We start from the raw sequence: 17,316 nt of genomic DNA, 5'->3' as shown, positions 1-17,316 counted from the left end.
ATCTTATATATTATAAAATATATACTTAGGTTGTGTGGTTTTTTGGGGGGTAAAATTATATAAACATAATCATGCTGCACATTTTGTCTTGTAGTTCACTTATTCATTTAATATATTTTAGAGTATTTTTATGACAGCTCACAGATACTTCATTTTTTTAATCTGATGATTAATATGCTGTTGTATATATGAGGCATAATTTATTTCATTTTCCCTGTATCGATGGAGATTTAGGTTGTTTCCAACTTTTCCTTTTTTAAAATTTTTAAATTTTATTTATTTATTTTTTGAGAGAGCAGGCAAGCACAAGTGAGGGGAGGGAGTGCAAGCCAGGGGAGGGGTAGAGGGGTAGGTGGGGAGGGAGAAGAGAATCTAAAGCAGACTCCCATGGAGTACAGAGACTGACACAGACTCCATCTCACAACCCTGAGATTATGACCTGAGCCAAAACCAGGAACTGAACTCTTAACCAACTGGACTCTAAAGCCACCAGGCACCCCAGGTTGTTTCCGACATTTTAGTATTTCACAGAATGCTGTAATAAGCTTTCTCACATATATCTTTTCATTTACATATACACGTTTCTGTTAATAGATATCTAGGAATGAAAAATCTGAAAGGTATGACATTATTATTTTTTGATAAATCATGCCAAATTATCCTCTAAATTGATTCACCATTTTGTTTTTACTAACTATATAAGGAGAATCTGTTTCTTCCATATCTTTGTCAACACTTTATATTAACAATTTTTAATATTTGCTAATCTATTGGAAAAAATCTTATTATTGATGGCCATACAGGCTGTGTGCCTTTTCATATATTTATTGGTCATTTTTATAATGCTTCTGTTAATTGTTTATTTGTATCCTTTGCATACTTTTATTGTGCATATTTTTTCTTATTTATTTGCAAGTTGCTCTTTGTTTCTTTGCATATTAATCATATATAATTATATATGATACATATGTAGCTTATTATATGTATAAATTAATTGTATGTATATATGCATCAATAAGATATAGTTATATCTATATCAATAAGATATAGTTATATCTTATATGCATCAATAAGATATAACTATATCTTATTGATGCATATATATCATATATATATCAATAAGCTATATCTTATTGATGCATATATATCATATCAATAAGCTATATCTTATTGATGCATATATATCATACATATATGATACTGCCAATATGTATTCTCCCCATAAAGTGTTAACTGTCTTTTATTCAGTTGTACTTTATACTAGATCCCTGAAAGAAACAAAAAATCAAAAGTCCCATTGTCTTGATTTTACCAAAGGGAAACCTAAGACCTACAGAGAGAAGCATATTAATTTACTCTAAGTCAGATAACAAAGGCCTTAATCTTATATAAGGATGCCAAAATAAGCATAAGATAGTGGGCAAAAAAATTTAGAATTTATATTTTTGTCAAAAGACCTCGGTTGGAACCCAACCTGATTTAATAATAGACTGATCTTACATCTATGTTGAGCAAGGACTTTAAATGCCCTGAAAGACAACTGAACTAGGAATACAAAATGATGGTTTCAAGCCTTGGCCTCCTAATTATTAGCTATATGCCCTTGTTGCAAAACAAATTCCTCATTTGTAAGATAAGAATACAAATAGAGTCCCCACATATTTCAAATTGGAGGTATGAGAACCAAATGTCATAAATATGAAAGAGCTTTCTTTATGCCTTTAAAATATTACACAAATACAGGCAAACCCAGAGTGACTTTGAGTGATACAAGGTAATTCCTCACCTAAAAAATAAACCATTACTTCTCACTCCTTTACTAGTTCTAATGAAATAAAGAAAACAATGTTTTAATCATATATACAAGATGGTAAAGATTTCTGTTGTGCAGAGGTTCTCATTCTTCCCTGTCATTAATCTTCACAAATTCAGCATTTGTTTTTCAATAGGCCACATAATCTTCAATCTTGAAATTTCTGCCATTTTTTATTTCCTTAAATTTAGTCTAAATTTACTCGGTTTAGAACTTGAAATTTAAGTGCTCAAATCTACTTTCACTGCCTAAGATAGAAAAATGTTAAAGACAACTTTATGGCATTGATAATTCAATTTTGAATCATCTCATGAAAAGAACTCCTCACATTATAGAAACTAACAATTATTTTATATGAACTGTAAACACAACTATTGGCATATAGCAGATCCTCATGAAATCTATCACAAGATAGATTTTGTACCATACTTAAACTTTTTGTACTTAAACTTAGCAGAATAATAAGTTTTGTACTTAATCATAAAAATAATAAAACTTAATAATAAATTTTGTACTTAAACTTATCAGAATATGTGATATGAGTCCTTTTAAAAATATTTTTCAACCTAACCATTTCACCTTCTCAGAAAAAGATGTGTAAATTAAACTTATTATTACCAAGTATATGCAAGGTCATCCAACACCTTGCTGTGGAAAAATTATTAGAGGAAAAGAAGACCATTAATTGAGTATCCATCACTTTGATGAAACTACAGATTGAAATTCACTCACACATTATGAACAATGTGTATTAATAGAAGCTAAGGATTTCTTTATCAGCATTAATACAGTTGCTGAAATAATTCTAATGCAGAATATATGGAACAATTTTTTAAATGTAAGGGTTTCTTCTTTCATAACAGAAATATTTATTTCTGGGGCACCTCGGTGGCTCAGTGGCTTAAAGCCCCTGCCTTTGGCTCAGGTCATGATCTCAGGGTCCTGGGATCGAGCCCTCCATCTGGCTCTCTGTTCAACAGGGAGCCTGCTTCCTCCCTCTCTCTCTGACTGCCTCTCTGACTACTTGTGTTCTCTCTCTGTCAAATAAATAAATAAAATCTTAAAAAAAAAAAGAAATATTTATTTCTTTAATACCTGGGATATTTTCATGCTAATATTTTACTGACAAATATGAATGGTAAAAGTGATAGCTTATTAACTGCAATTAGCCAACTATAAGTAATAAAAATGTTCTCAATTTTAGTTTAGCAATTTTAAAAAGATGAAAAAATTTGGTACAGCATACATGTCTCGGAAACTGTACTATCATAAACTAAACAAGACAAACACCATGCACTGACTTAATTAGAAACCTATATAAAAGTTTCCAAGGGTGCAAAAACTCTGCCTTCCTTATCAGAGTTCTAATACCTCAGAAGAACATAAAGAAATGTGTATATTAAAACACTTAAATACTATAGTTTGATGATTCCCTTGATACATATTTGTTATTTTACTCTTTGATAATAATCTTCTATAATTTTACTGTATCTATTCTTTTCACATAGTTCAAGCCATAATTCTTCAGAACATCAGTATTTCAATAAAGTACATATAGAGACTCCATTTTAAAGTAAGTCTTTATGATCTGAATAAAAGTCATCTTAGCATAATTTACAGATGAGAAGGTTACCACTGTTTTTCATTTTCATTGCAAGGTTCCTCAATATTAAATTCTCAATGAATGAATCAAAAAACAATGCAATCTGAACATAAATTTCATAGAAAGGGTTTCATCTTTTAAAAATGGCAATTTGTTTAATTTTGACCATTATCTGATTTTGAGTTTCTCTGCATTTCCTGACCAAAGCTTCTAGACTCTTCATTTAACAGAAATTTAGAAATACCTTTATAATTAAAGATTCCATGGTGGTGGACTAGTCCCAAAATAAAAAAAAAAACCATAAGTGACTCTTAATCTCACAAAACAAACTGAGGGTTGCTGGGGGGAAGGGGTTTGGGAGAAGGGGGTGGGATTATGGACACTGGGGAGGGTATGTGCTTTGGTGAGTGCTGTGAAGTGTGTAAACCTGGTGATTCACAGACCTGTACCCCTGGGGATAAAAATATATGTTTATAAAAAATAAAAAATTTAAAATGGTCATGCCTAAAAAAAAAAAAAAAAAATTAAAAATCCCTAAATCTAGACGCAAGATCATCAAGCTCTACTCTCTAGTTAAAAGACTATAAACTAACAATGATGTGGTTGGGATTTTTTCACTCAGTTAAAATCAACAACAACAAAAATGAGGGAGTTACTAGTATTTAAAAAATAAGCTTATTTCTTGTAAAATTTTGAGTTTTCAGTTTCTCTTTGAAAGTAGGACATCTGGCACTCAATAGTCATGTTCCCACATAGTAGCAATTGCTAGAGCTAACCTGAGGCTGCCCTTTCCAGCTGTGGCATGCCCACTTCTGGTCTCCGCATTCCTCACCACTTCCTCTTGGTCTACCCTGGCCCTGCTCTCCCTCTCTACCTCCCTGCAGCCCGTTCTCTCTTTCTTTCCCTGCTTAGCCCCCCGGGGAAGTTGATTTTGAAACCACAAACTGAAGATGAGCAAAATTACCATACAACCAACAAGATAAAATGAAGATGTCAGTCTACTTGGGAATCTAAGTGTCACTTTATGAAGTGATCTTCCCTTTCTGAAGATAACTCCTGATGTATCATAAAGCTCTCATCTAAAAAGTAAGGAACACTTTAATCTTGGAAACTGTGATTTGCCACAAGGATTTTTAAAAAACTGAGTTAGTGATATTCATTCCCTGTGGAATGAATGGCCTATGAGATTACATGTTTAGATATATTAAATGGTTAGAATAGTTAAAGTTGTGGCAACAGAACCATTGGCAGTTAAAATTACGGGAGTCTTATTTTCGTGTGTGTGTATGTATGTCTGCATTCTAAGTTAAATTTTTTTTTTAATTTTTATTTATTTGACAGAGAGAGATCACAAGTAGGCAGAGAGAGGGGGGAAGCAGGCTCACTGAGCAGAGAGCCCGACGCGGGGCTCAATCCCAGGACCCTGAGACCATGACCTGAGCCGAAGGCAGAGGCTTAACCCACTGAGCCACTCAGGTGCCCCTATGTTAAATTTTTAAATTTTATTTGTATAATTAAAAAATAATAGCCATTATTATAATGACAATTGCAAACATAAATTCCATCTCAAGTCTTCATGAAAAATAAGTGTTGGAAGAAAAGATACCCACATTCTTTTTATACGATTTATTTGAGAGAGAGAAAGAACAGGGGAAAGGGCTGAGGGAGAGAAGCAGATTCTCTGTTGAGCAAGAAGCCCAACGTGGGGCTCAATCTCACAATCATGAGATCATGACTTGAGCCAAAATCAAGAGTCATATGCTTAGCCAGCTGAGCCCCCCAGGCACCCCAAGATGCCCACATTCTTCAACAATTGAATCCAGTTTTAGCATTGAGTTTTTTTTTTTACATATTACAATTAAATTTATTTATTTGAGCCCATATTACCAGAGTAAGAGTGTTTCCTATATGCAAAATTTTTTTGGGGGGGGTGTGAAATGGGGGCAATTTTTGTCTCTCTCAGCAAGGTTAGGTTTGCTTCTCCAGAACCTTCTTTCACAGCTAGGTTCTCTTTCCTCTGAGAACTAAATTTCGCCTGAAGGCACACCTATAGATTTTCATTGTACCATCTGTTCTCCCTCCCTTTCCCCTTTCTGAAGTCCTCAAAATGGCCTTTCTAATTTCCGATATAGCTTGAATGTGGAACTGCAGAAAGGCAGTCTATCAGCTCCTGACTGGCAGTGACTAAAGAAGCTGAGAGTCCAGATAAAAGGTAAAGATTATTTTCTTTGGGGTATCAGTGTGGTGCTTCACATGAATTGTAAAACTAGAGCACTCTAGCTTTTGAAGTCATTTGGGGAGAACAGGCCACACTCTGTTCAACCATCCAGGTCTTTGGCTTCTATTCCAGGATGAGAGGGAAACTTGGCCCAAGAGTCACAGCATAGGACTGGCAAGGCAGGGGGAACTTGTAATGAAGCCAGATCACCACAATGAAATGTCATTCACTGTCACCAAATAATAGCACATCACTTGCACCCATGCAAGAAGTTTGTACTGTTACTAACATTTGGGCAAAAATAAATAAATAATAATAATAATAATAACTTGCACAATACAAGAAGGGAAAAGTCACATTAAGGTAAGGAGGATTAGAGAGGAAAGAAAACTCAGACACCAAAACTAGAGCATATTCACCATTGTCCACAATCCAGGGGCGACTCCTGCATTTGGGAGAAATGCACATGTAGACAAAAACTAGGCACAAAAGCCAGGACAGATTCTTCCAAGAGGCATCTAGAAAGGAACTCCTTTTATTCTTATTTAGAAATAAGAGTTGTGAAGCAGAAAACCTGTTTTCCCCAAGAATGACCTTTTTCAGGACATTTCTGGGGGGTCTCTGTTTAGCCGGAATTTATCATGGCCCTATACATCTATCAATTGATTCTAAATACACAAAGAAGAGTATTTTCTGAACACCCTTTAGCAGCATATGATGTTCTCTCTGCTCAGATCCTCTTTACTTTGTATGGCTGGCTCCTTCTCAGCCTTCACAGTTTATACATCATTCAGCTTATACCTCACTTCCTCATAGACATAGTCATTGATCTGCCACCATCTAACAGGTTCCTTCCTGTGATTCAGAACCTCAGTATCTTATTTAGTTGCATTATAACACATATCACAAAACATAATTTCTTTTTGTTTCTTTTTTTCCTTCCCTACTGACTTCCACCCCACCCCACTCCCATCACATTACACGGTTAATGCTAGGAAACTACAGAATGTGTTGGTCTGATACATAAATGTATCCCCTGAATACCTTGAAAAGCATCTGTCACATTCATTGCTCTATGGTTTCTTTTTAAATAAGTGTTCATGAGTGGGTCGATAAAAATTGTTCCAAGGTTAGATTCATTAAATGATTAAGTTCATTAGATAGATATAAACTGAATGAAAAAAATTATTTATGGAAGGATTGTTATAAACAATCGAGAACCTTCAAAAGGAGTCTATACTCTTTTTTTTTTTTTTTTCACTTATTCCACTATGAAACTACTTTTTCATGGACCACCTGTTACTGTCTGCTCTATCTGGGCTCCATCACCCCTTAACTAGAAATATGAGTTGGCTAACAGACAAAATGCCTTTAAAATATGCCTTTAAAATAATCCATTTGGTCACCATAACCCAGATAGACATACCTTCATTGGCATCCAAAATCATTTTATGACTTCATCATGCAATCTTCTAATTTATAATTTATACAAAACTCTCTTCTCTGCCACCAGTGATTCTGATTTCTAGGTTAAAGATCACTTATAAATCAATAAATTGGAATTCTGATTTACAAATTCATCTCCTATAAATCTGACCAGCATGAAACTGAACCTTCCTGGATAAAATTATGACACATCAATTCTCTGGTACTAGAAAACTGAGGAACAGAGCCTCAGTCAAAATATAACCCCAGCTCACAGACTTCTGGCTATGACTTTACCTGTAATTACAGAAAAATCTGAAAAGTAGCTTCAAAAAATCATCATAGAACTTTAAAATTTGTCATAGGACACTGCTACTGGTATCCTTGGGGATCTCTGTTAAGCATGGTTCTTTGACTGAATGAAAACACCAATCAGTGGTAAGTTAATTCATGCATTTATTCATTCATTTACCAAATATATATCTAAGATTTTCTAATGTGTCACACCTGTTCTGGTGCTGGAACTACAATGATAAGAGAGCACCTCTCCTCAAGTAGCTCAGACATCAGAGAAAACAGACCAAAATATGAAGCAAAATTTATTTAAGATTAACATACCTCCATTATAAGGGTTAAAATAAAATTTTTTTATGGTACCGTGGAACACATGGAGAGGCATATCTTGAATTCAAGGAGAAGAGTATCTTGGAAGTACTAACACCTGCTGGGCCATTAATAGCATAAATATCATAATATCACTCAGTATTGCAGAATACATATTAACCATCTGCCAAATATAGGATTCCTCCCAAGTAATGGAAGAAAGTATAATCACTAGCCTGAATGCACTACTTTAAACTAACTGCTCTCACTGGTGTACTGAAGCTCAGCTAAAAACTGTGAAGTTTGAAAATGTGAGCACCTGTGAGATTTGTGCCCTAATTTCTTGATGTTCTGTATGCTTTGTATTTATTAAATTCCATGCAGTGAAGCAGTATACCTGGATTATGTTAGCATGCTTCCTAGCAGAAAGGTGTTTGTGGAGTTACTATGTAATGTCATTAGAAGATCCTCATTCTCACAGAGGAAATACATTTTTACTTGGCATCCCTTATGTAAGAAACCCTCCAAAAATAATCTCCTAGACTTTAGTACCTAGGAAAAAAAATGACTTTCCAGACAAACTCACTTGAATTTTTATTGTACAAAAATTATGATTCATCCCATGTTCCTTCCCTTTTGTGATAAGGAAGAGAATCAAAAAATAGAGGGTTTAATTGTTGTGACTATCTCCTCATGGATTCCAGTACAAATATTTTTATTCTAAGTTATTTCTTTTTTTTTTTTTAAGATTTTATTTATTTATTTATTTGACAGAGAGAAATCACAAGTAGATGGAGAGGCAGGCAGAGAGAGAGAGAGGGAAGCAGGCTCTCTGCTCCGGGACCCAATCCCAGGACCCTGAGATCATGACCTGAGCCGAAGGCAGCAGCTTAAACCACTGAGCCACCCAGGCGCCCCGATTCTAAGTTATTTCTGATCATGTTTGTCACTTGCTTAAGTTATTTGTTCTTTTATATATATTCAAACACCACAAATCATTAAAAAACCCTTTTGAAGTAAAAAGTATTCTAAAGTATTAATCAATCAATAAATTAACAGACAGGTAGATGGTTTCAAGGATAGATAAGTGGCGGTAGCTTTCATTCTCTTAACCCACTGAGCCACCCAGGTGCCCCTCTTTCATTCTCTTAAAAACGGATCTCCAATATTATATAGTCAATATAGTCAATATTGGTTCTGCATCATGCATTTCTACATGCTTGTTTTATCAATAAAAATACTGTTACTATAATTTTAAAAGTATGTTTTATACCCAGGAATGTACTTAGTTTTTCATAAATTGCTCAAGTCACAGGGTATACATATTTACACTTTTAGTCATAGCATTAGTGATTTAATATTTTCTAATGCACGTAAAATAGTACCTGGCATGGAGAAAATGCTACTCTAAGTGCTTATTTCATAAATTGTTCTAAAAATGTTACAGTTCTTAAATCTTGAGAATTATCAAGAGGGTTAACTGTAACAGTGCATGGTTAACTGAGGAAATACAAGTATCCCACGAAAAAAAAATGGCAAATATTTTTTAATACTTCCTAAGATATTTCAAATAAAATTTTAACAAAGCATCATTGTCTCTTTTGTGTAACAATGTTAACATTTAAAACAATTGTGTCTTAGGATGGAACTGACATCAACAGAATAACACTCCCCAAGAGAAGCTACAAAACACCTCCTACTGAGTCTGAATTATTAAAAAACTGTTTCATTCTGACCACCAAGGATATAGTACAGAGTCAGTACACAATGTACAATTGCATGTAGTGATGTTAGTAATACATGAGTAGATTCTCAATTCACCAAATATCAAGGCATTCTTGAAACTTGAAGAAGTAATCGTGGGATATGTGAAAATAAGGCACAGTCTCTCAGGCTCCAGATACAATAGTGGCTATTATTAGGAGCTGGAGAGTGAATGAACAAAAAAAGAATCAGGATTCTTTAGAGAGTATACTTCAAATTCTTCCATCTTAAGGGACAGCTGCAGGCATGATAACATTTGACTAAAGAAGAAATTAAAGAAGTGGCTTCATAAAAGATTGAAGTGTGATTTCTCTGAGGCTTATCTCTGTTCAGGGGCAGAACCACTATCAAAGTTCGACCCAAAGGAGCTTTCTATAATTCATTACAAAGAAGCACCCCTTAGGGATCTACTGGGCAATGAAAACTCAAAGTTCCAGTCAGAAGCTAGAAGAGGCTAGGAATCCAATTGGTACCAAGTTTTATCCCAGTGGATCACCAAGATATTAACAACACCCTAGCCTACACACAAGAGCTAGATTATAACCTATAAAGCATACAGCTGGGGCCCTTCCATTTAATCTCTGCAAGAGCTTCCAGGTCTAGGCAAGTTGTTTAGCCTTGTATTTGAATCCAGTTTCATGTACATTACACATTGTGGTGTATATTATATAGTTTGGTATACATAATGCACTTAGATAGTACACACCTCTGTGAAAGGTTCTGTGCCTTTAAAACTGACAGTGATAATGAAGCCAACTTCAGGTGTCATATGAAATGGAAAAGTTACTATCAAAGCAAACACAGAAGTAAATTCTCAAATGTGTGCTTCAAGCCTAACAACAACTTCTATCTTCTGTTTGAAAATCAGTCCTCCATTTGAGCCAGAGTGAATAAATGACTTCTCTACCTGCTATCTCCTCTATAACACGGTAGTAATACTAATGTCTGCCCCCCCCATATAGGTAGTTTGTGGAGCTTAAAGGACAGTTAAAGGACATTAGTATGCCCTAGAACAGTGCTGTCCAGTAGAAATACAACATCTTTTTAATCTGATGCTTATTTTACACTTAAGAGTATATCTCAATTTAGTTTAAGTCCCCTTTTAAGTACTCAGTAGCTTTAAGTACTACTTTAAGTACCTTTAAGTACTCAGTGACTAGTGACTACTATACTGAACAAGGGGCAGTCCTAGAATATAGTTAACATTCATTAATATGGTAGTATTAATGTTTGTAGTAGTATTTGACTACTCCTTGGTATCACTGGTATTGGTATTATTATTACTTTTAAAAACATCCTAAGCTGTGCTTATAACTCTTCATAGAATTATAAAATAATTTTAAATCCTTTGCTAATTTTCAGAATATACACACCTCCAGTGATGATACAAAAGCTAATGAAAATGAAAGCAGATATGTACCTTAATACATTAGGGAAAATTACAAGGAAAATTGTCAAAGAACATACAAACATTAAATGGGAAGAAATATATGAACACAGGGAAAATTATCAGATAAAGTATGTATTTCAAAAAAAAAGTTTTTAGAAGGCAGGAATTAAGGCTAATAAACATAGGTCCAAATTTTGGCGTATGGCCAATATAGTAGGAATTATTAACTAAACCCTCTGCTTATTACCCTCTTCTTATTACCCAGAAAAATCAAGATAAATTTAAAGGCCTTAGCAAGACAATTTAGATATACAGTTTTGAATTAAGGAAAAATCATTTGTATAAGACCTTCTAAAACATGATTATAAGTCAGGGAGCCTTTGGCGGGGGGAGAAGTATCTTGAAGTTTTAAGAGATCTATACTTAAAGGAATACGTAGGCTTTGATATTAGATTCCAAGGGAGGAACTTCACAGGACACTGAGCCTTCCTAGGTTTGGCCTAAGAGATTACTGTCCTGAATCCACAGGCCATTCTAGCTCTCATCTGATCTTTCTAACAACCCCTAATCATGCGGCCTTCCCTTCCTTGGGAAGCTTTTCCTGACTCTAAAAAGGACTATGGTAGATGTCTATGGCACCTTCTTTTACTGTTACGGTACTTCTTACCACAATATATTTAAATTCCAAGAATATGCACCTATTTTTTCCTTATTGAAATTTCTTTTTCATGTTTACTTTCTACCCCTGAAGGATCTTGTAATTTCCTATGCTTTCCACCATCTATACATATAACTTTTAAATCTATGTTCAAAACCCGCTGGAATTCTCTACTTTGATATATACAAAACTAAAATTATCACACTATTTTTTTCAAAATCTCTTCCTCCTCCTGACTCCTATTTAACAGCCTCACTGTTCTCTTGGTCACACATAAAAAAAAAAAAAAAAATCTTGAATTCATACTTGGCTCTTCCTCTCACTATGCCACCCAGACAAAATCTGGCTAGTCCTGTAGATAACCCCACTGTCTCCAGAATGCATTTCCACTATTCTGAGAGCCTCATTAGTTCCTACCTACATGAATACCTTCTGGCTAACCCTCTGATTCAAGAGTCTCTTATACCCCCCAGTTTGCTGACACATCGCTGCCAAATTTTCTCTTTTTAAAATCTTGTTATTTTAGTTTAGTTGACTCACAATGTTTCTTTCACTTCTGGTGTACCACATAGTGATTCAGCATCTCTATATGTTATGCTACGTTCAACACAAACCTAGCTACCATCTGTCACTGTACAACATTATTACATTATCATCGACTATATTTCTTATTGTTGAGAAGTATAAAATATTTCATGAATATGTGTATCATCCTTGAGCAGAGGCCATGCTAATCTTCTCTGTATTGTTCTGATTTCAGTACATGTGCTGCCAAAGTTTCCCAATATATCTGTTTGTCTATGCTACTCCTCTGTTCAAATTCTTTTCTTGTCTCAACGTATTAAATCTTAACCTCTAAACCTGCTTTCTAAATCCCTCATATGACCCCAAACTGTCCTTCCAGCCTTGTCATCTGCAATTTCTTAATTAAATGTTCCAGCCAAATTCTCTGTTACTCTGCAGAATCCTTATACTTTCTCAACTTCATTTTTTCATTTCCTTTGCATAAGAATACATCACTCACACAATCTATACCTAAAAATACCCTTTATTAAAAAATGATCTTCGTCTCACTTCAATCCCAATCTATTTTTTGACATAATTTATATTATTGAGTTCCATCTTTTTTATAGCTTCTAGTCAATTTGAGGTTCCTTGAGGAAGGAATCGTGTCTTGTTTTTCTTAGTATTACTTTCTATCCATCACCCTAGAGAAAAGTGGTAAAAATATGACTGGAAGAAGAAAACTCACCAAACAATATTCCCATAGTGAATACGAAGCAAACTGGAAGAATCTGGTTATGCTCTAGGTAGAAGAAAGATCCAACTGAGGGTAAGCTTCTTCATTCTGTTGGGAGTTTGAAATATCACAAAGAAACTTATTAGATAAATAATGGAAAAATATTTGCATGTGTTTATTATTTAATCACTCAGTACTTACTAAATGCCGATTGACATCCTCAAAATATTTCAATGCAGAAAGAATGTTCAAAAAAGATCAATCTACAGTATTCAAAACCTCATTCTAAGTGACTGTACTGTGGAGCAGTTTCTCTTGAGAATATAAGATCTGCAAAACCATCTTCACTTGTTCACAAAACTCAAAGTTTCCTGGAGTTGAAAAGGTAGTAACTCAAAAAACACTGAGCAGCTGAACTCAATTCAACTTTGAATTTTTTTTTTTTAATTTTTAACAGATTCTGTTTCTTTTAGGTACATATAAAATGCAAACTAGATCTTAGTATAGAGGAGGCTGTAGGCTTGCAAATAAGAAATAGGCTGTTTCGGGGAGCCTGAGTGGCTCAGTGGGTTAAAGCCTCTGCCTTCGGCTCAGGTCATGATCCAGGGTCCTGGGATTGAGCCCCGCATGGGCTCTTTGCTCAGCAGGGAACCTGCTTCCCCCTCTCTCTCTGCCTGCCTCTCTGCCTACTTGTGATTTCTGTCTGTCAAATAAATAAATAAAATCCTTTAAAAAAAAAGAAAAAGAAATAGGCTGTTTGATAATAAGAAAAGTAACATGCAAGTGAAACAGCAAATGAGATTACAAATAAATTCAAAATGTCAGCTATAAAAAGCACCACGGCTCAAGATCATAACAAATTCAAGTGATTTTAATAATCTAAAAAGCAAGGTCAAAGATGGTGGGAAAGAAAACCAAAATAACAAATGGTACCTGAGCAAAATATTTAATTATTGTGGCTGTTTAAAGTGGCAATAAAATCTCTTTAGCTGATCAGAATGTTCTCTGGATGTCAAATTTTATGCTTCTTTCATAAAATAATATAAATCTCAAATCCTATTTTTTCTTGTAAGTACATCATAACAGTCTCTGAATGGGTTATATGTTATTTTTTTTTCTCAAATCACTCAAATCTTGGAAAGACCAAATTTAAATTATATGCTCCTACACATAAGATGACTCTTCTTCAAGGGCACAAATTTCGAAAAATAATTTAATGTCAAACTATCCCCACAACATGAAGAAGATGTTCTGGTCTTTATGTATATACTTGACATATATACTTGACATATAGTTAGGGTACAATATGCTATTATGAGAAAATAAACGAGGGTTAGGCATGATATGAACCTTCCCTATTACTTCAGTCTCATTGTCTACTACTCCCACAAAATATTATAGTCTAATAATAATAATAATAAAGAATGAACTCTTACCACTTGAAACAACATGGATGGAGCTAGAGAGTATAATGCAAAGTGCAATAAATCAGAGAAAGACAAATACCATATTACTTCACTCATATGTGGAATTTAAGAAACAAAACAAATATGCAAACTAAAAAGGAGAGAGAGAGAAAGAAACTGAAAAACAGATGCTTAATGATAGGGGACAAACTGATGGTTACCAGAGTGGAGGTGGGGGAGTAGGTATAGGAATTAAGGAATATATTTATCATGATAAAAATAAAATAAAACAATTAAAAAATATATTTTTTGTTATATTCAATTCTTACAGTCTAGACACATTTAAACCACTCACATTCCTCTAGCATTCACAAGTTCTCCTATATAACTATGTGTCTGTTCTTGCTAATTTGTCTTTCTTATATGGTATTTTCAGTTTGTCTACGTGGTAGGCTACTACTTATCTTTAAGACAATTTTAGTATCATCTCTTCTCTAAAGCCTGCCTAATCCATTCCCAGTAATACCAGATACTTTATATGTAATCCACTGATAATCATTATATTGTATTCCAATTATTTAGAACTTCTTGAGACCAGAAACTGTGCCTTATTTGTCATTGTGAGTTTCAATACATGACACCAAGTCAGGACCCTACTACATCACTGGGTGAATGTTGACCACATCTATATGTCTATATGTATGACTATAAGTTCGTTGAGGTTAAAAACAATGTGTGCTTTGTCAGTGTACCCACAAACCTAACATAGTGCCCACTCCAAGTTGGCTCTAAGTAGAATGTTTTAATGAACTATCTTTCAATCAAGAGAGAACAAAGTTTAGAAGATAGGTACTGGTCTTTAACCTGTCATCTTACAATATTAGATTAACAAAGACTCACGTATCTATACAGAAAGAAAATATAGAATATACCAAAGATTGCTGAATTTATATTGATATAAACTCCTTTTTGCAAATATTCTGTTCTTGTTATTTCCTGGCAAAACATGGAAACATCTTTTTTTTTTTTTTTAATAGAGAACTCTCTTTTGATAAAATGGTGAAATTTACTTAATAAATTTTGACCATTATAGATAGTGTTTTCATAATATAAACAATAAAGGTAACAAACAATAAAGAGTTGTTATTTTGAAACTTATTCTGACTTTAGGCAATGTGATATTATAGGAAACTCAGTACAACTTAGTGCCAGGGTTAGATTCTCAGCCAACACAAACACTTCTGTACTTGCAAACTTCAACGGTTAATTCAACTTCTCTATGCCTCCATTTCCTCAGCTGTAAAATGGGAAAGAATAGTGCTTTATGTAAAGGTTAAAGTTGTTACAGCTTTTGTAAGCACTGTGCCTGGAACATTGTAAGTTCTCAATAAAATGTAAGTGATTATGATGTTAATACATCAGATGGTCTTTAATATAGAGGTGAAATTCCATTCTTCCCATTGTGAGAAGATAAAAGCTCCCTGATCCCCTTTTCCACATGACCAGGCTAACCAAAAAAAGTAAATTCCTATAGTCCTTATGTCTCAATTTTTTTTATTGGGCAGAGCACCTAGAACCCATGGAACTCCCTATGGGGTAGGATGCATTTTTGCAGAACAAATGGAGTATGATTACATTCAATCTATCCTACATACCAAAAAACAAAAAAACAAAACAAAACAAAACTTGGCTAGCAGAAAATACTGTTACATTGTAGCATACATATTACCACAAATGGGTGTTCTCAGAACAAAATATGTTGTTATTAGTTATTAATGACAATTATTTTGGCATGTATTTGGTATACTACCACCAATACTCACTATTATGGCTACTAGTCCCTTTAACTGAAGAAAACCTGTATTAACATCTCACAGTAACTTTAAAAAATATATATGCATAATTTTGAGTTGATTTACTTTGCATAACTGATTCTGTAAAAATGAATTTAGAAGCCATTTTCTCTCTCTTCTTATGATAGAGGCATTCATCCACATTAACATAAACTTCACTTTTAATATAAATTAATAATTTATAATAATTCATTAATAATGTATTAATTTAAATGGCTACATAATATAATAGATATCACTTAGACATTTTCCTATTTTTGAATATTTGTTTTATTCTTATTATAAATAATGCGACCATGAATATTTTCATGCACGCTTCATTTTCCTCCTTTATCCTTATTTCTTTAGATTGAAGTCCCAGAAAAAGTTTACAATATTGAAGAATTTTAAGGTAGAAGAAAAATTAAAAGTAACAATTCAATACCTTTCTTTAGGATATGTTTTCTATAAACTGGGAGTAAATGAACTGGTAGCAAAACATCTTGTGCTATCTTGAGGACTACTGATGCTCCATAATACACATACATAATTAATTTTTTTAAAATCTATGTACAAAAAAAGTAAAAAAGGGATAAAATAGACTTGCTAGTTAGCAAAAATTATCTAAAGACAAGAGAAAGAAAGCAATATTATTCATTTCACATCTTCTAGCATTAAGAAGAATGAACTCTGAGAAACAAACTGAGGGTTTTGGAGGGGAGAGGGGTGGGGGTTGGGTGAGCCTGGTGATGGGCATTATGGAGGGCACATATTGCATGGAGCACTGGGTGTGGTGCATAAACAATGAATTTGGGACAACTGAAAATAAATAAAATATAATAAAATGAAAAAAAGAAGAACTAATAAGAGTAAAATTAATATAAAACTATATGTTAATTATACCTGAATTTAAATAAATAGATAAATAAATAAATAAATAAATTTAAAGAGAGTAAAATGGATGGAGTGCCCAAAATTAATAAGAGTAATTTACATGTATTGCCTCCTTGACCTTCATAAGAATTTTCTGAGCCAGGTACAGTTACTACTTCCCCCTTTTTTTTTTTTTTTCAGTTATTTTTCATGAAAAAACAAAGTTACAGAGAGTCTAAGTAGCTTGTCAAACATCACATAGCTCATTAACTGCTGAACCAGACTTGAAACCAAGGCAGATTGACAAAAAGCCTGTGCTCTTAACCACTCCAATAATCTGCTTCCACAAAACAGGGAGTGAACCTCAAGTAAAGGAAGTAAATTTTTAAAAAGATCCAAAAAAACCAATTTCAATAAATTCAAATCCATAGGACTAATTTCTCAAAAATTTTATCAACAGTATATTTATTTATAAAATATGTATATCAAAT

General features: G+C 33.7%; 1 non-coding gene across 1 annotated transcript; it reads right to left on the bottom strand.

Moving 5' to 3' along the window:
- Positions 1-12,151: 12,151 nt before the first annotated feature.
- LOC132020986 (U6 spliceosomal RNA) lies at positions 12,152-12,254 on the bottom strand. The gene has a single exon (XR_009405176.1). It is a non-coding gene; the product is annotated as a U6 spliceosomal RNA (small nuclear RNA).
- Between the last annotated feature and the right edge of the window lie 5,062 nt (positions 12,255-17,316).

The sequence above is a fragment of the Mustela nigripes genome, chromosome 6, assembly GCF_022355385.1.
Source record: "Mustela nigripes isolate SB6536 chromosome 6, MUSNIG.SB6536, whole genome shotgun sequence".
NCBI lineage: Eukaryota > Metazoa > Chordata > Mammalia > Carnivora > Mustelidae > Mustela > Mustela nigripes.
Note: the sequence above shows the minus strand (reverse complement) of the source record. Positions and strands in the feature narration are given on the sequence as shown.